Genomic DNA, 19,259 nt, shown 5'->3' with positions numbered 1-19,259 from the left:
AAACATCAACAAGAGAAGCAAAAAACATTCCTTCTTCCTGGAAAGCTGTAGAAAGACAGCCGCTGTCCTGGGGAAGGACATGGTCCTGGTAAGTGCTATTTGAAAGACACCCACATTTCAGTGGTTGTTGCTCTGCCTGGGAAAGTCCCTCCAACCTCTACATCCAGGGAGATCTGAGGGGCTGTCTCTGCTCCTGGCCCAGGTGAACCACACTGAAATGCACCTGTCCTCTGAGGAAGGGGGACTTAAGGGTTTCATTCAGTAGCCAGGGAGGAGGCTGGCCCTCCTCCATTCTCCCACATACAATAAGCTGTGACCATACACAAGTTCTTCATTCAAGGAGGAAAGTGAGATTCTGTGTCTCATTTACATGAGCATAAGAAGTGAAAGAACCACACCACAACACCCAGGCTGTGAAAGAAACAGGATATAATGTAAGAGTCAAATCTACCATTTACTATTAAAGAAATAATATCACTCCTCCCCAATGGGTTAACAGTGGCTGGCGTCATGATGTCAGGGAGAGGGAGGGGGTGGTGCCCTCCCTCTCGGGATTTAGGGGAAACCAGGGAAAGTCTTAGGATGTCCTCGTTCACTCAAGGTGGGAAGAGCTGGCCCGGTGCACCCCGAGGGCGCCAGTGTCCCTGCTGGTCAGGAGGAGCTGCACTTGTGGTCTCCAGAGTGTGACGGCTCATCACCAAGTGCATGGTGGCTGAAGAGAAGAAACAGACTATTTTGGGGATCCTTCCTGAGATTCATGGCACAACTCCCTGTTCCCCTGCACTCTGATCCAAACCCTGTACCGAGTGCTCAGTCCATCAACAGCACCTCGTTTGTCCCTGATGCAGGAGGCATCATTTAGCATCACCCATTTCAGAGGATGCAACTGAATCCCAGAGAGGAGAGGGGAGCGGCCTGTCCCAGGCCTGCTCAGCAGTGGAGCTGGGATCCAGTCCCATGCTTAGCCCGAAGCTGTACTGAGCCCCTGGATTCAGTCGCTGTTGGTCCCAACACTCACTCGACCCTGAACTGGAGGATGTCCGGTTCCTCTTTCTCCTGAAGAGCCGCATTTTGCTCGCCTTCTGGTGTGCGGGCTCCAGCTGGCAGGAGACCCAGTAGCTACAGGACAGAGTGGCCTGTGAGCTACCAGGAGCCACACCTCAGGTGCCCCTCCCAGAGCCTGCCAGCAGCTGAGTCCTGGTGCCCCATGGGTCACCACGCTACGAGTTCTGTGGCTGATCAGCGAGCCAGGCCACAGGCTCTGGAGCTGGCCATCAGAGAGAGTCTGCCCTGCCCTCACCCAACTCCTGTCCCCCTCACCTCTCATGGACACTGATGGGCTCCATGGCCTGGAACCAGGCCCCAAATCGCTCGTCGGGCTCCAGGTCATATGCATTTGCAGCCTGCTGGAGCAGCTGGATCCTCTGGATGAGTTTGAGTTTCTGGGAGGAAGGACAGGATGCAGACAGGGCTTGGGTGGGCAACGCTGCCAGGGACTTGTGCGGAGTGAGGATCTGGTCTGGGGTCTGTGCTCACTCGGGAACCCTCCTTCCTTCCCTCTCCATTCAGGACTTGCCTGTCCTCACAGTTGGCTTGAATTAGTTCCTCATCCAGGAAGGTGTCCTTGATGCCAGCCCCTCCCGCACCCGCCAACGTGATGGGATGCCCAGCTTTGTGGATCTGACTCTCCCAATAAATGTAAGACCCAAGGGATGAGGAAGAGAAAGTCTTGCCAGGGGAGGTCTCTGATTTCCACATCCCCACCCTCCCCATAGCTGCTCACGTCACACCATTTCTGAAAGTTGACCCGATTTCCCTGGAAGGGAGACAGCCAATGTCCATCAGAAACAGCCCCCTAAGCCCAGAACCAACCCCCATCCCACCCCTTCTCAGGCTGCAGGAATGTCAGGGCCCAGCAGAGGGCAGACCTTCCACAAAGAGAACTTGACACTGGGCCAGGCTCTGGGCTCCAGAGCAGGAGGGACAGGGGAGCTGAGGCCAGAGACCTTATGTAGCACACCCTCTCTGATGACAGACGGGGAGACTGAGGCCTCAGGGAGGAAGGGACAGCTGGAACACAGAAGTGCTTCCTCACTTGCAGGGGCTGATGGCACTCCCCCAGGGGCAGGACCCGAGGGGGAGGCTGAATCCATCTCAGACACAGCCTCCTGCAGCTCTGCAGGCAGGCAGCTATGAGCTTCACCAGCCCAGGTAGACTGGTGGGGGGCTTATGCGGAGCGTCTATTCACGCATTGCTAAGATGGGCCTGACTCCCCAGCTCCCAGGGGTGGCCATGGGGCTGTCATGAGAGGAGGTTTGCCAGGTACTGACAGCTCAGGTCCCAGTGCAGGGCTCTCGCCTCCCAAACCTCAGGATCCTGCTCTCTGGCCCCACCTCCAGGCTCACTCACTTCCAGATCATCCTCCATCCCAATGTCCAGCAGCTTCAGGTGATAGAGGAACATGCCCAGGAAGGGGACGACACCCTGTGAAATCAGGGTGGGAGTGGTGAGATGAGTCTCACCTCTCAGGTGCCCCCATGCACCCTCCCCCAAATCCCTTCACCCCAGCCTCCTGCCCACCACAGACTCCCACAGAGAACAGCCTAGGACCCTCAGCGGCCTCCCCCCAGTTGCCCCCTCCAGGACCACCCAACTTCCCCAGTCACTTCCCAGGGGCGGCTTTTGGCAAATCCCAGGGTATGTGGTCCCTGCCGCTCCCCTCCCTAACCCATCCTGGGCCCAGCCCTTCCAGGCCTCCTCCTGGTCACTTCCAGGGCAGGCCTTTCAGGCTCTTGGGCTCCTGGAGCTGGGCTGGAGGAGGAGGGACCCCTCTCTTAGGGAGGCCTCCAGCCGTGAGGTGAGTGACCCCTCCTCTGACACCTAGACCCTCCCCCTCAGGCCACCTCACCTGCTGCTGTCTCTCCTGGGCTCCCTGGGGGTCCATCTGCAGGGTGGCCCTCACAGATGACACCTCCTGCAGGGTCAAGGACAGGCTCAGGGAGGCCATGTTCCCTTCCCCATGTCTCCCAGGCCCCTGATCTTGGACCCTAGACATCTGGTGTCTATGGCTGCTCCCATTCCAGGGTGCCCTGATTCTAGATCACTCCCAGCTCCAACACTCCCTTCTCTGTGCCCTCAGGCCTGCCCAGGCCCCTAAGCCTCTCTCCTCATCAGGAAAGTGTGGGGAGGACTCCCCATGCATCCCAGGGTCCCCTGAGGACTCAGTATCATCTGACTGTCACCAGTGCTGTCCCCTCCCATCTCGAGGAGGAGGAGCACAAAGCTCCTGCACATTCCTCTCCCCCTTGTACCTCATCACCCCTGTGAGGCCTGCACCACAGATCATCTCCCTCCATTTCCCAGATGAGGAGACCGAGGCCCACAGAGGGGCAGTGACTTGCTCAGGGGCCCACAGAGGAGACCGCTCCCCCTCCCAGCCAGAGACCCTGGCCCCCGGCCTTCACTCCTCCTCCAGACACACCTCGGACCAATGTCCTGTCCTCTGGACTCTCGGGGTGTGTTGAGGCCCTCGGTCAACCTGAGCCATGGATGGAGAGGCACAAGGTGTCTTGGGGTCCCATGCAAGTGGCTGCTGTGTTTTCCAGCCCCCTGGGATTCTCTGACACCAGGCTGGACCTGAGGCCATGCCAAAGTCCTCAGCCCCCTAGGATCCCCTCAGGATGGTCCCTGCACAGAACTCCTCCTTCACTCACTCAGGAAGGGAACCCCCGTGTGCCACATCTGAGTGACAGTGTAGGAGTTGACCACAGCACTGTGTAATGGTGACATTTGCATACTTTTTCACTTGGAAACTTCTAATGTCCCTTCTCTTTTCTCAAGTCTCATGTTTGAAGTCTGTGGTCTGAGCCTTTGCACAATCCTTAGGCACCTCCTGCCAGGGCCTCGATGGAGGCCATTAAGTATCTGTCAGGAAGGTCCATTAAGAATCTGTAGGTTCCTCGATAATTCTCATTGCCATCTGGGGCGTATCCTTGTCGACAAGGCACCGGGGGAGACTCACTGGTTTGTCAGCAGTGACCACTATCGGGCTAGAGTGCACAGTCCCAGAGAGCACACAGTTCTGTCCCAGATCCACCATTTGGCCCAAGACTGGGCAGCCCCTGTGTCCACAAGGCCTGTGTGACCTCACAGTGTCCATCCCTGGGACAGGCAGAGTGCCCTCCCCTGCAAGGTGCAGTGAAGACAGAAGGAGCAGCAGGGGCCTGGCTTCCTGAGGACAGACTGGGCTGCTTTAGGAAGAAAGGAACCCCCACCCACTCCATCCACCCGCCAGCCTGGAGGATGATGAGGGCCAGCTGATGGGTCCGCATGGAAGCCAGACACCTGCTCATTCTGCCAGCTCCTCATCTCTTGGAACAGTCCAGGCGACACCACTGTATCCCGTGACCAAGGCCTCCTGCCCCAAACAGTCCCCACCTGCCCCTGCAGCTCACACCCCCCGCTTCCTGTCCAGCTGGACAAGACAGACCGTTATTTCTCGGGGAACCTTAAGTGAAAAACTTACCAAAGCACATCCTGCCTGGTCCCTCCCCACCTCACCTCCCGTCCTTCCAGTTCTCCAGCCTCCACTCACCTCCTTGAGAAGCTTCCTGCTCTCCTGGTGGCATGTTTCGATGATGTTTTTCAGTATTTACCAGTTCTTCCTGAGGAGGGAAAAAAGGAAAGAAACACTGTGGAGTGGTTTGAGGGTAAATCCCTTTTGTTTGAAAACCCAGAAGATCCAGACAGCCTGGATGAGCATTTTCACTGTGTCGTCTGAGCCCTGAGGTGTCTGGGACTGGGAAGGGGGCTCTCCTGTTGTCACCTGGGGCCTCCATTCTCTTATTTTCTCAGCAGCTGTGTTTTAAACAGTCTTAATTTCACGTGGACAGAGAGTTCTGTTGCTGCAAACACTTGAAAATCTTCAATTTGGTTCAAGCCATGATCTGTCACTTAGGGAAACTGATTCCTGAAGCAGAACCACTGGCCTAAGTTTTCAGAAAGACTTCAAGCCTGCCCACCAGGTCAGACCCTATCCCCAGGCTTTGCTGTCTCCCAGGAGGTCCCAACTGACTGAAGGGCAATGCCAGCCCTGTGGGGGGTGTCTGGTCCACCCAGGTGGTGCTCGCATGGAGAGAGGCCTACCCACCTGGACACCTGTCTCCACGTCTCTTTTAAACGTTGAATGGAGGGGCCCTCCAGAGCCCAGAAGATCGTATGAAGAGAGGAAAGGTTCCTCAGGCCGTGGCATTCCTGGGGAAGGGAAGAGAATGAGCTGTGAGGGGGAGCTGGAGCCCTGCTTCCTCTGGCTTCTGTCGCCTCATTGACGTCTCCTGTCCTGTATGAGACAGCAGCTCAGGGAACCCGGGAAAGGCACAGCTGGAACCTGATGAGGAATACTTCCAGGTAGGAGGATTTCAGCTCAAGCCAAGAAAGGAGCCCAGGAAGGGGTGAACTTCCCACCACTGGGACCAGGAGTCAGGTCATCGAGGCCTGGCAGGAGGGGCCTAAGGATTGTGCAAAGGCTCAGACCACGGACTTCAAACATGAGAGCTGATAAAGGAGAAGAGGCAGTTCCCCCGACTCCAGAGAGGGGCTCCCAGGGCCTCCCACATCTTACCTTGGCCACCTGGATCCAGAGCTCCCCCACCCTGGCCCTGTCCTGGGCCGTCATGCTCGGGTCCCCAATGCAGGTGGTGATGATACATTCGACCACTCTGTTAAAGTGGGTCATGGTGGCATGGATGGTCGTTGCCAGGTGCTCATTGCCCCTGTTGTCACACTGGGACCAGATGGAGTCCAGGAAGTCGTCTGGCCTCACTGTCTTGAAGAGCTCCTGGGGAGGACAGGGATTGTCACCCAGCCCTGCCACAGCCCAGCTCAACATCCGCAGCCCCCAGTCCCAGGCCAGGTCAGTGGTGAGAGCTGGAGCTCAGGAATCTGAGAATGCGACCTGAGGCTTGTGGGAGTCCCTGGGTGTTGCCTGTGTCCCCTGAGGGCACCCAGCACAGGATGACCCAGGAACCCATACTGTGGCGCAGGGAAGTGGCATTTGCTCGTCGCCCAGTCTCACTTCCTCCAAGCACCAGAACTCAGCTCCTGCATGACCATCTCTAGGGGCATCTTCCACCCATTCTGACCATCCTGGGGTCTGACTCCTCTTTCAGATGCACATTCCCCCAAGGCAGCAACAACCATGGGCTTTGTTTGTCTGCCTTGTAGTCATGTACACATTAAGTGCCTAATTAGTGTTGAGGCTGTTGAGGCCTCCTGGGCAAATGAGTGAACTACCCAAGGACGAGACAGCACTTCAGTGTGCTCCCCTCCCCCACCAAAGCGCAGACTCTGCCCAACTTCCTCTCTGCTCCACCTCACCCATCTGCACAGCCACTCTGCATGGCAGCTGCTCTCAAAGTCCATCCCTACTGTCCACATGAGGACAGCAAAGGCTTGGGAGTTAAGAAGGCTGCTCAGGTCACATGAGGGTAAGTGGGGAAGCAAGAGGTTGGACCGAGATCATGGGATTCTGGATCAGGAAATGGCAGGTCTGGGGCAGCTGATGGCACAGGGAAGGCTGGCCCCACCTGCCCTGAGAGCCCCGCTGCTCACCACATCCATCAGTGTCAACTGCTCTGCCACCAGCCGGGGAGGGAACTCCAAGAAGTCAGGCTTCTCCTCCCTCAGCAGGTTCTTGATGGTCACGTCCCAGGGGCAGGTGGGCTCTGGGACTGGATCTGGCTCTGCTGTTATCTCTCCAGGTGGAGGGAGGATTCTCCCTGGAGCCAATGGTCCAGCTGGCTCCAGCTCAGGAGCTGGCACTGGGGCTGGAGCTGATGTTGGTGGTGGCTCTGGCCCTGGAGGGACTGATGGAGGTGACACTAACTCCAGCTCTAGCACAGGTGGTGGAACTAGAGCTGGAGCTGGATCTAGCCAGGGAGCTGGCCCTTGCTCTGGTGCTGGAGCTGGAGGGAGCTCTGGAGATGGTACTGCAGCAGGAGAAAGAAACAGTGTCACTCAAGTAGCTGACTTCCCCTGTGCCTGTCAAAGCCAGGAAAGACCCCACTGCCTTGAAGTGAACCAAGCCTCCGAACACTCTGCAAATTGTCATCACAGACTGCAGTCCCCTCACCTTCCAGCTCTGCCTCAATGGGCCGTGGATGCTCCAGCTGGACCTGGAGAAGGTAGGCGTGGCCCTGCAGCCCCGTGCCAGGCAAGCTGAGATGCAGAGAGGCCAGCTTCATGCTGAAGCAGGGATAGTGCAGGAGCTCCCAGAAATCCTGCCCTGGGTCCAGGCAGGTTCCCACCAGAGAAGAGATGGCACTGGGGGAGGCAATTGGGCAACAGAGTCAGAGGCCTGGCCTTTCCCTCCACACTTCTCACCCAAGACACCCTGGCTTGGGACTGGACCCTATGCCTGTCCCTCTCCATCCAGGTGAGAGCCACATGGCAGCCACTTAATATGCTCTCATTCTTGGCTTTCCGGAGGCCAGAGCCTCGGAAAGTCACGGGACAACACGAGAACATCCTGCTGTGTCGAGTGTCTCCACTCAAATGAACTGGACAGGAGGCTGTGGTTACAGTGTGGGTGCCTGGTAACCAGAGTTCTAAGTTCTGTTGGGGGCTGTCACCAAGGAAGTGAGGTCACTTCTTGAAGGTTCTATTACTTGGCCCCTTCCTTCAATCAGACCCACCCAATCCCCCGCTAGGCTGTTGGCTACTCTCCCTCCTTGCCCATGTCATCTCCATCACTGTACACAATTATCCATCACCACCCTCCCCACAGCTCCTTGGGAGTGGAACCAGTGGCCAGCTTTGAGGAGACAGAGCTGAAGTCACACCTCTTTTATCCTACCAGTTCTGTGTCCTGGAAAAGCCACTGTGCCTCTCAAGATCTCCCCAGTCTCCCAACCTGCACAATGGGGATGGTGCTAAAAACAGCTTTCTAGGAACATCGTCAGGTGTATATGAGATAATACCTACAACACCTGTGGGCTGGTGTCACATGTGTCTAATGCAGGCCCTCCCATCTATGTCAGTTCCATCTGTGCAGCTTCCACAAACCCCCACTCCATACTTTTTGTCACACATCATTGGCCTGAATTTGGTCTGGTCACTCTTATCTGCAAGAAGGTTAGGAATTTTATCTTTTAGTTTGTTGAATTGCCACCCAAAATAAAACTGATTCTCTGTTCCGAATATTAAGGGAGAAGGTGAACAGTGGAAACTACTCGTGCTGTCTCCCTACACTAACCTTCAAGTTGAAGGGGAGGAAATGAACTTTTCAGATGAATCAAGCATGTATTTACCTACCACAAGCTCTCTTTTCTTGTTGTTTATTCATCCACAGAGAACAAGAAGTCTTGCTTCCAAACCAGAATATATGAGACGTCCACTGCCCTCTGTTCCCAGCAGAATGACCAGAACCAATTTGTTGGCTTTTATTTGCCTGGCCCTTGTAAGTAGATCTGAGAACATTCTTTCTATGTCCTTCATAGAGTGGGTCTGGGAGGGTCTGAGGTTGTAGAGAATTGTAGGCAAATAGCAGGCTCCTGAAAAACTGAGTCAAATTTGAATCTCTGTAATTCAAAGCAGAGTGATATCAGCATCATGGTGGAATAAGATACCTCCTGTTTTTCTACTCCTGCACTAACAATGCTTTGGCATCCATCCATAGACAAAAGTGCCTTTGTGGGAGAAGTGGGATCCAGCACCATATGCCAAGGGACACAGAGGGAGTCTCACCCAGCCATGCATCTGGTAATAGGCAGACAGACCTCGGTCCCAGCTCTGGACCCTGCAGTGGCCCGTGAACCAGCTCAAGCTCCTTTCAGCTGCTGCATGGAAACCCCTGAAAACACTGTCTTATATCATGACACACAGAGGAGAGGGCCTTTGTGGAAGTCCAGGTTTCAAGAAGAGAAGTTCCAGCCCTCTGTTGGAGCACAAAAATATGAGTGTGGATGGGTTGAAGAGTTTGGGGGCATTGGCAGCTAGGTACTCTTAGAGGGCTTTAAAGGATGTGGATCCTGTAACTGCACTGAGCACTCCATCAAGAAGTCTCCCACGACTTGTGGGGTATGCCTCACCCATGGATCTCCCCAGCTGGCCCTTAGGCACCCCCAGTGCTCTGCGTGCCTCACATACACACGCCTCCACCCTAGGGCTTCTTCCCTGTGTATGCTCCCAACAGTGGTGGTTAGAGTGAATTTTGGAGGACAGCTAGTGAGCACGTGCAGAAACTTGGTCCAAATCCGCAGGCCAGAGAGAGACCACAAACTTGAGGTTTGTGGAATACAAAAGGCAGGCTGTCAGCGCCCAGCCTATTACATCACAGCATCAAGAGAATGCATACAAGCTGGAGAATTCTGCCATTAATGAACAAATTAAAAATGCTGGGATTATACTGGTATAACACATTAAAATACAAATGTATTATTGAAACATATATTAAGTTTAAACAAATGACATTTCAAATGTTGGAAAAATTAAGTTTGAGAAACCTTGTAGGTGGTCAGTAAACATCTGTCCCTCCCTCCGTCTCCAGAGCAGCCGTATGTATATGTATAGATACACACACACACACAGATAAATATTCCCCCTATAAGTTCTATATAGAGAGAGAAGCACATGTGCGTGTGTGTCCACAAACACTCATACATATATATAATGCATGTATCTATGTATATCACATACATGTATGTATACATGATAGAATACTCACATGCACATGTGTATATCTCTACAATTTCACCTTCAATAAGGTAAATTTCCGGTTTGTATTGACTCTAAATAACTCTGCATTTTAACTTGTTAGGTCTGTTTCGGTTTGTTTTCCCCCAACTTTCTGGTTAGTCCTCTGGACACTTCTCAATTGGATAACTGTTATGGTTTTCATTCGTTGTTGTGCTTTCATTTTCTCTTTTTAATAAACATATTTGTTGAAATATGACATACAATCAGAATAGAGCACAAACCCAAGTGTAAAGACTGATAAGTTGTCAAAAAGTGTACACATGTGTTAACACCACCCAGGCCAACAAACAGAACATGACCAGTTCTGTTTATAGTAGATTATACATGATGTATAGAATAGATAATAACCGCGGTTACCCAGATTATTATTTCTCCTTTTTCAGGAAGTAGCACACTGAATGGCAATGCTTAAAGCAAATTTGGTCATGATGTGGCCTGCTTCAAATATGTAGCTGGATTTGGAAGGTTAATTTTTTTTAGGAATACATGAGTTTAGTTCCAGAAAAAAAGAGGCTTGTAAATTTCCTTTCCTGTAATGACCTTGTAAGATTTTTGTAGCAAAGTTAAGCTATTCTCATAAAATAAATCAAAAAGTTTTTCCATTTTTCCTGTTCTGTGGAAGAGCTAGAGTCAATGTGTATTATTTCTCTCCTGAATGTTTGGTGGAATTTGCCAGCAGAGGTGTTGGCCACGATGAAATGTGGGAATGTTTTAAACTATGGATTCAGTTTCTTCTTTAGATATGGGACTATTCAGATTTCTCATTTCTTCTTGAGACAGTTTTGGTAACTTTCATTTTCCTGGCAATTTGTCAATTTCATCTAAATGTTCAAATGTACTGACATGTTATTTATAATGACACGTGTGTTGTCAGGGAAGGTCTGGGGTGAGTCTCCTGGGGGCAGAAGTCAAGCTCAACTCATGTGTCCCCGCAGCTTCAGGCACCTGGATGCTGGAGGGAGAGCTTGTTCTCATTGCAGGACGAAAGGCTAAATGCTTTTCTTTTCGCCCTCTGCTCTCCATTCACACCAGCTCAGGAGACCTTGTTCCTGGCCAAGTTGGCGTGCAGGCAACGACCCATGTAAATTCTTCCAGGCCTGGTGGATATTTGGAATTTTTTTCTCAAATGTTCTCTTGAAACCACATGGCCACATTTGTATAATATTCTCTCTTTATTTTCTATTTGAGTCAGTTTTGGTAATCACATTTTCAATTTTTAAACTGTACAAGGCTGTGTCTCTGAGACTCCTAAGTGTTTTCAGTTTTAACTCCTTCAAACTTCTCCCAGATGTTCCTGCCTTACGGTGATTCCTTCTTCATGGGAGCTCTGAAGCTCTTCCTAGCTGCCTTGTTGTTGACAGTGGCAAATACACGAGTTTCATGGGGCAGAAGTTTAGGCAGTTTGATTGCCAGCCTTCTGCTGCACCATTCTCAACCCACAGATGCTGTGCTTCTCTGCTTGTCCCAGAGCCTTCAGTTGTAATTACTCTTCCTCCCCAGGGCTATCTCCAATCTCATGTTGATATTATTGCTGTTCTCTGAAGCATTTGATGATGTGTTCAAATGAACAAGCATTTTGGATCCTGAACCAAAGAATCATTTACAAAACGCACTCTGAATGTGATCTGCTTTTCCATTCATTAAACTTTTCTCATAAACTTCATCACTTTTCTCCATGTGTGTGGAATTCAGTAAGGATGTTCCAGAGCCCAGGTGATGTTACTTGATTTAGCTATAAATTCTAAGACTTCAGGAGAGCTGTTGCCACAGATGGAATGAGTTGGCTTGGCATTCTTCCTTAATTAAGTGATTACATTGGATTTGAAGATAATTGTGGTTTGAGTCTTTTCCCTAAGGAGCCCCATCCGTCTCAGCAGGTTTCAGTACAAGAACTATAAGTATGTTGTGGCCTTGGTTTTTGCCATTGAGGAAATCAACAGAAACCACCATTTTTTACCCAACATATCTTTGGGAGTTGATCTCTATAATGTCCTGCACTATGAACAGAGGACACTGGAGAGTTCACTCACTTGGCTCTCAGGGCTGGGCAACGACATCCCAAATTACACCTGTAGGAGAGAGAGCAAGTCTCTAGCAGCCCTTACTGGAACAACATGTGCAATTTCTGCCCAGATTGGAACACTGCTGGAACTGTACAAATTTCCACAGGTAAGGCTGTGTGGGATGGGGAGACATGAAACCATGTCTACTTTGATGCCATTCTCAGGTGCCTGAAAAGGAAGAAAGGAGGAGACTGTGTTTATGCATCTCTTACAGGATGTAATCTCCAAGGACGAGTGTATAGAGTCTTAGTGAGGTATGCACATTTCCTTTATTTGGTATCCCTAAACTCTATGATTTCATCCATGTCCATTGATAACAAGGTTCCAGGGACCATCTGCTCTTGGCTAGATTGGGTCCCAAGCCTGAGTCAACAAGCCATTTGCATGAACAACCTCTGCAGTGATGCAAATGAACTGCATCAGAGGAGGCGATGTCAGGTGTAAGGTGAAGGTGACAGACAGGGCCCATGCCACTCAGGGCTCAGACAAGAACAATCCACCATCAATGCCTCCAAAGTGCAAGATAGGGAGGGACAGACTCACACACCCAGGGCCCAGGGCAGCCACAGAACGTTCTGTGTGTGACCCATGCATGGCTGCACACCAATCATGAGTGCAGAAACACCACAAATCCATGAGTCCCTGCCTGGGGAATCAATAGTCATGCTGAATTTATAAGATTCCAAATCAGTAACTCAAGATCAATGCAGAAATAATGTTGCATTTTGATTTTCTAAAAATTGACCTCCTTTCCTTTTCCTCAGTTCTTTTAACCATGTTAATTCCGGAATCAATATGTTGTGATGATCCACTTCTGCACCCTCAACATTGGTTTCCTCCATTATTAATGCTGTTGTGAGAAATTCCTCCCTTTCCTCACCCTAAAGCAGAGGATACTAGCTGGAAGGAGCCCCTGTATTCCCCATCACCCCAAACATCTATGACTAAGACAAAGGTCACACTTACACACCTCTATGGCCCTGGAGCAAAGGGGATTTTAGGGCAGTGAAACCATAGTTCTATATGATTCTGTAATGGCGGATACATATTACTATGCATTTGTCAAAACCCGTAGAATGTGCAACACAAAGAGTGACCCTAATTCCAACTATGGACTTTCATTAATTATAAGGTATCTGGACTGGTTCAGGAATTATAACAAATGTACCACAATAAAGTTAATAATTTGTAGTTAATAATGTTACAGTAATAATGTTATATAAGTTATATAGATTACTAATGAGATGTTAATAATAGGGAAACTATGTTGTGGGGGATTAGGGTATATATAGGAACTCTCTATAATTTCCACTTAATTTTTCTGTAAACCTAAAATGATAAACCTATAACTGTAAAACGTTATAAGAAATAAAATCTATTTTTTTAAACCATATTTTCCTATCTGGTAGACTCTAGCTGCATGTCACCAGTGAGCATTTAAAATGGAGCTAGTCCAAATTGAGATGTGCTGTAAGTGTAAAATACACAATGGGTTTCAAAGCTTTTATATAAAAATGTGAATGTATAATACCTCAATGATAATTATATATTAACTACATGTTGAGATGATAATTCTTTGGAGATGTTGGGTTAAATAAAATATATTAAGATAAAAAAATGAAAGGCTTACATGGCTACTGACTTGGGAATTGCAAGATGCACAACTACACACACACACAAGACTCTGGCTGAGGCAGAGTCTTCTAGGTTTTGCAACCACCTCATAAACTTATTGTCTCCCACACTCAAAGCCACCTCTCCTGACTTGGAACAAGGCTATTGCTATGGGTTGAATTGTGTCTCCCAAAAGATATGTTGATGTTCTAATCCCTGGAAGCTGTGAATGTGACCTTATTTGGAAAGAGGGTCTTTGCAGATGTGATCAAGTTAAGATGAGGTCATTAGTGTGGACTCTAATCCAATATGACTGGTTGGAGAGGAAACAGCATTTCATGACAGAGGCAGAGATTGGACTGTTGCAGCTGCAGCCAATGAACACCAATGATTAGCGGCCACCACCGCAAGCTGGGGGAGTCAAGGAAGCGCCTGCTGATACTTTGATATCAGATTTCTAGGCCTCAGAACTGGGAGAGATTGAATTTCTTTTGTTTTAAGTCACCCACTTTGTGCTATTTTCTTACAGCAGCCCTGGAAAGTCATACAAGTATAAATGGCAGAGCTCATGTCACACAGGAAACATAAAACAGAGGCAGAAAAAGGGGGATTTATTCTCTTCCTTCCAGGTTGGAGTGGTTTCCAGAAAAACTGGTTGCTGTAGCAGAGGTCCCTGGTGTCACTGTGGTTTTTCTGGGGCCACAGGAGCTGGTGAAGATGTTGGGCTGTTTGAGGAGACAGAGATAGTGGTATGCGGAGCTCTAACTATTATGCTGGAAATTGTGGAGATATTTGTGATTCAAGAGTCCTTAACTGGGGAAAAGGCCGTCACAAGGTTATTGGAATCAGGTCCGACTTGCCCTTCCCCACTGTTGTCTGAGAAAAATGGGACCTTGTCCAATTCATGATGAACCAAAGAAGAACTTCCATGTAAGCTGATTTATAATATTGAAAATTTTCCCAACTCTTAAGTGTCTGTTAATAGGATGCTGGTTAAAGCTATTATCATAAATTCAAATTAAGTACTCTAGACATTAAAAATCAAATCGGAGTCTATTTTTTGAGCAAAAACTAAGTTTAGCTATTATAGGATACCAACGTTGTGAAATGAAATTTTTATGTTTATCTACATAAGAGGAAAATTGGCTGGAAGACAAAGCACCAAAATATTCATAGGGAATATCTTTGAAAGATGAACTTACAGTTGACTCAGTTTTCATTTTTTTTTCTCTTTGCTTACCTGATTTTCTGCTAAAATGATCATGCAATTTTGGTAATAAGGAAAATTGTGTATTGTTTTACATGACTAGACCATCATCGCTGAAGATTCTATGAAACAGGTGGGAGAAATAAGAGATCAAGTGTGTCTCTGACTTTTGTCAGGAAACAGCGCTCAAATCTCTGGCTACAAGAGGAGTGCTGCTTTTCTGGGGTAAGGGCTTAAACAGCTTATTCCCTCTCCAAGGAGAAAATGATCTAACGTGCAGTTCAAGCCTGCAGATAAACTGCTGAACCTAAAAGACAGTTGTCTTCAGATCACTGTTATCATCTCATCTTCTTTTAGTCTGCTAAGCTGCAGCATCGCCTTATCCATCCTGTGTCATCCATGCGCCCCTGTTGTTGATGGTGGTGGTGGTTGTGTGTGTGTGTATGTGTTTGTGTCGAGGTAAAGGTGAGGGGAGGGAAAAGGTCAAGGAAATAATAATGGCAAAGATGGCATCATAAAATTGAGACTTCACAAGTACTAGCCACCAGACTTAATCTTACATGCACCTTAAAATCCTGTGTCATTAAAATGTGACATTGGTGACAATCCCAACTAAATAAGAATACACCTCTAATTGTTGACTCTGTTTCACTCTTGAGTTTCTGTCCAACTTTCGTGTTTTGCTTTTTTTTTGGCAATACTTTATTTTCTAAAGAATGAAACTCCTAGGAAACAGTCCCTTAATAAACATCGAATCTGATTCCCAAGGGCCAATTATCCACTCTTATAATGGTCTCTCCACGATCAAAAATGTGAAAGGCCGTTGGCTAGAGTGGAAATCTTGGAGTTATGCCAGTGGCACACTGTATTTCCCTAATTGAACTTCTGCACCTGGTTTGGCGGAAACTAAGAGACAGTACTGAACTCTGCAATGTGCAGGATGGCAAAAAAGGTCAACCCCAGGCCGACTCCAAGACCCAGAAGGCATTTGTGGATGCCAGCTATTAACCTAAATTATCTTTGTTCTCTCTCAGGACTCTACTGCTTTCTTGCTTTCATTGAGATTCAAAAGTGTTCAACCCAAGGTTTGTTGATGGTGAAGGAAGTGGTTAGTATCTCTTGCAGTTCTACAGCACTGGGTTTCCAACACAGTCCCTGTGTGTGATTTTATATTATCCTACAACCATTTGGAGGTAAGAAAGACAAACATTGTCCTCAACCTGTTTCCGATGGAGAAAGTGTGGCATAGAGATGGTAAGTGAGCTTCTTAAGTAATGAAGAGAATATCACACAGAGAATGGAGGCCAATGCTATTTGATCTACAGGTAGACAATCGTGAGTTTGAACCTCTGCTCCCATGGATACCAAGAGATGACCTGGGGAAAATATAGAACCTCTCTAGGTTGCTTCTTCCTCAACTTGATATGGGAATGATAATATTTACATGCTATGGCTATTTTGAGGAAATGCAATAAAATAAATAGAACATCTGAATGTCATTTTGTGGGATGCCTTATGTGTGATAAATGCTTAGTAGTGATAGGCGTTATTTTAATCAAAGCTTCATTTAACTAGATTCTTAATGGCAAAATGAGAGAAGGCACATTGCTTCACTCCTTTATTAATAAATAACTTTATTACAAAATAATGCAAAATGGCATTTTGTCCATTGTTTCCATTATGTAAAAATCATGACCCTTCAAATGCTTCTGATACTCACTCTTTATAACCAGAAGAGAGGAATCTCACTGTTTCCTCACTTCCTGCGGCCATAGAGGGGCAGCTACAATAGGTAACATTTTTGCAATATTTTGCAGAATATATATGGCTCTTTTGTCTACTTGAATATACTTCTTTTTTTCCCTAAAAATAACACCTTAATCAAATGAGCATGTATAGGTTTTCATTGGAAAGTTAATCTACGGTATTTGCATTTGAGTATTCCATTACTCGCTAAAATGGAAGCTGATTTAGATTCAGAAAGGATATGGATTTATAGCTGTTAAGGAAGATAAGAGGGTGCAAAATATTTGTACATAATTTGAAAATTACATGGAATCTAAAGACCAGAATTATCCATCAGTAGTTTCTCCTGGGAAAACCTAAAATGAGACCCCATTACAACTGCTGTTGTGTGTCCACAATCATGCGCGTGCACATTGAAACATGGTGCTGTAATAGCCTCCATGAAGGTTTTTCCCTAGTATGCCAGACTCTATCCGTCCTGCAGTCTACCAGCTGGGAGACCAGGGGCAAGTGACTTCACTTCTTTGAACCTCATTTTCCTGGTCACTAAAATGGCTTTAAGAGTTACTGTATGAAGAGGCCTGCTTCAATGATTAAGTAAGATAACTCCAGTAAACTGCCTATTTCAGTACTCGCCAGAATAAGTGCACAATAAGTGTTGTTTCTATTTCCTCCGACTCAAACACTGATCATAATGTTGGAAATAAGATGACTTCTCTATTGCACACCAGCAATGAAGAACACTTCTTCAGAGGCCTGCAGAAGCAACGCATTAGTGAGTTCAGGACTCAGGGCTTACATAGGGGCTCAATGGATTCAGATCATTTCATCCTTTCCCCAGGTGGTTGGTCAAAGTGAAATGTCAGAAATCATACAAAATGGTATTCAAAGTGTTGTTTCTTCTTCAGTTGAAGATGGTATGTCTTTTATTTCTTTTCAAAAATACTATTTGGAAGAAAAAGTGAAAATGAGGTGAATTTTCTTGTCTTTCTCAGTAATTTTGTCCAAGGACAAATTGTATAGGTGTGACGAGGGAGGAAAAAAGGAAGAAGACCAGAAAAATAAAAAGGAAAATAAAAGGAAGAGAAAAGAATTAAAAGATATTAGATGGAGTGATTTTATTTAAATGAGTACATAATCTCCCAGGTGAACAATTTAGATGCATGTTTTGGCACACATTTTTAAAAATTTTTATTTACTTTATCATATGTTAGAGGATGAATCTCTTTCTTTATAATTTTATCTCATTTGGATTAAATACAAAAGTTTCAATATCACAACTAATGAAATTAAAAGTAATTTAAAAATTAAATCTTATACAAATAAATCTGCCCCCTGAATCATAGCCATCTGCTTCCAGACATCATGGAGAAAGGGTGTGAGATAGGACAATGGATAAGAAGATATGAAAGGGACTTGGATCTTGGGAAAAGGAGAGGAGATGGAGGGGATTAGAGAGAAAGCTTCATGAGGAGAGAGAAAATGAGTCATAGGTTTGGTGAGGTGATAAAGAAGGAAGAACTAGAAATAGAACTGGTGTTGAAAACAATCTGAGGTGTAAGAAGTCCAATATGAAGCTGCGAATTTTGGCTGATGGAAAACCATGGCTTTAAATAGTGACAGGGTGACTCATGACACCTCACTGAGTTGATGTAAAAGAATGAAATAAAGGTCAAGAAATTCTAAATCAAGTCTTATTAAAAATTCTTAGGGTTTTCATCAGAGAACTCTTTTGTTCTAGAAGCAGCTGAGATGCAGAGGTTCTCAAGCCTGAGCATCATCGTCATCCCCTGGGGAGCTTGTTCATAAAGATTCCTAGCCCAGGACCCAGACTTAGATTCAGTAGGGCTTGGGTGGAGCCAGGAAATTTGCATTTTTAACAAGCTCCCGGGTGATGCTGATGCTGCTGGTCCAGAGACCACACCTTGAGTAGGACAGTTCAAGAGGATTGCTCCAATGTTTTCCAAAAGAGTTTGAGTCCCTGCTGAAAGAAAAATTTTTTTTTCTAGTAACATAAGCTGGCAACACCAATCATGTTCATTGATCATCCATTGAACAAATGTTTACAAAGTGAGTACCATTTGCCGAGTGTCACACTCAGCACATAAAAGGATTCAAGTAACCAAGACTCAAGTTGACTTGAGGCAGACCAGGGTCTAAACAGAGTTCCTATCCTCTCCGCCACTCTAACGGTTGTTGTGACTGTGAAAATGTCTCCACTACTTGTCCCCCAAATGCAACGTGCAATAACATCACAAAGGGTTATGAATCTACCACTGACACAGGATTTATATCATGTCCTGGAAGGGAGAATTTTACAAATGGCACAGAAGATTGCAACGGTAAGTCCAAATAGAGTAACAGCCTTCAAAAATCAGAACAGAGTTAGTTGCAGCAAAATTGAACCAGTTCCTTAGAATATGACGTGAAATTCTAGAGAAAACCTACTGAAGTGAGCAAAGATGCCAGGAAGAAATCAGGTCATAGAACCGAAATGTGACACCAGGCCTACAATTGATTTTTCTCTTTTATTGGTTGCTTTAAAAAAATAACAGTGAATGTTGAAAGTAGTCCACACCTTAGAGTCTTAACTCATTCTGCAATAACAGCCTAATAGACCAGGGTTTTCAATCAAAGCCCAAGGCCATCCATAGTTGGAAACGTTACTAAGCAGATAGAGAAGCCTGTGCACATTATCAAATTAAAACCCAGGAAACAAATGGGAATCGTAACAGCATAACAGTTGAGTTTTCCCATTTATCCAGTCCCTGTCCTAGATGTTGACATTGTATGAACAGGTTAATCTTCTATTCCCATTTTGATTATCTCTATGATACTGGAGAATTATTGCCTCTGTGCACAGCAGGCTGTTACT

At 47.0% G+C, this 19,259-nt stretch overlaps 2 long non-coding RNA genes across 2 annotated transcripts; one reads left to right on the top strand and one right to left on the bottom strand.

Annotated features, from left to right (window-relative positions):
* Positions 1–2,365: 2,365 nt before the first annotated feature.
* LOC131401942 (uncharacterized) lies at positions 2,366–4,647 on the bottom strand. Its single transcript, XR_009218145.1, has 3 exons — positions 4,596–4,647; positions 2,910–2,975; positions 2,366–2,485 (listed from the first exon to the last, which is right to left on the bottom strand). It is a non-coding gene; the product is annotated as an uncharacterized LOC131401942 (long non-coding RNA).
* A 3,741-nt stretch (positions 4,648–8,388) lies between these two features.
* Positions 8,389–14,145, top strand: LOC131401941 (uncharacterized). Its single transcript, XR_009218144.1, has 3 exons — positions 8,389–8,456; positions 11,982–12,071; positions 14,061–14,145. It is a non-coding gene; the product is annotated as an uncharacterized LOC131401941 (long non-coding RNA).
* Positions 14,146–19,259: the final 5,114 nt, after the last annotated feature.

The sequence above is a fragment of the Diceros bicornis genome, assembly GCF_020826845.1.
Source record: "Diceros bicornis minor isolate mBicDic1 chromosome 27 unlocalized genomic scaffold, mDicBic1.mat.cur SUPER_27_unloc_1, whole genome shotgun sequence".
In the NCBI taxonomy this organism is placed as follows: domain Eukaryota; kingdom Metazoa; phylum Chordata; class Mammalia; order Perissodactyla; family Rhinocerotidae; genus Diceros; species Diceros bicornis.
Note: the sequence above shows the minus strand (reverse complement) of the source record. Positions and strands in the feature narration are given on the sequence as shown.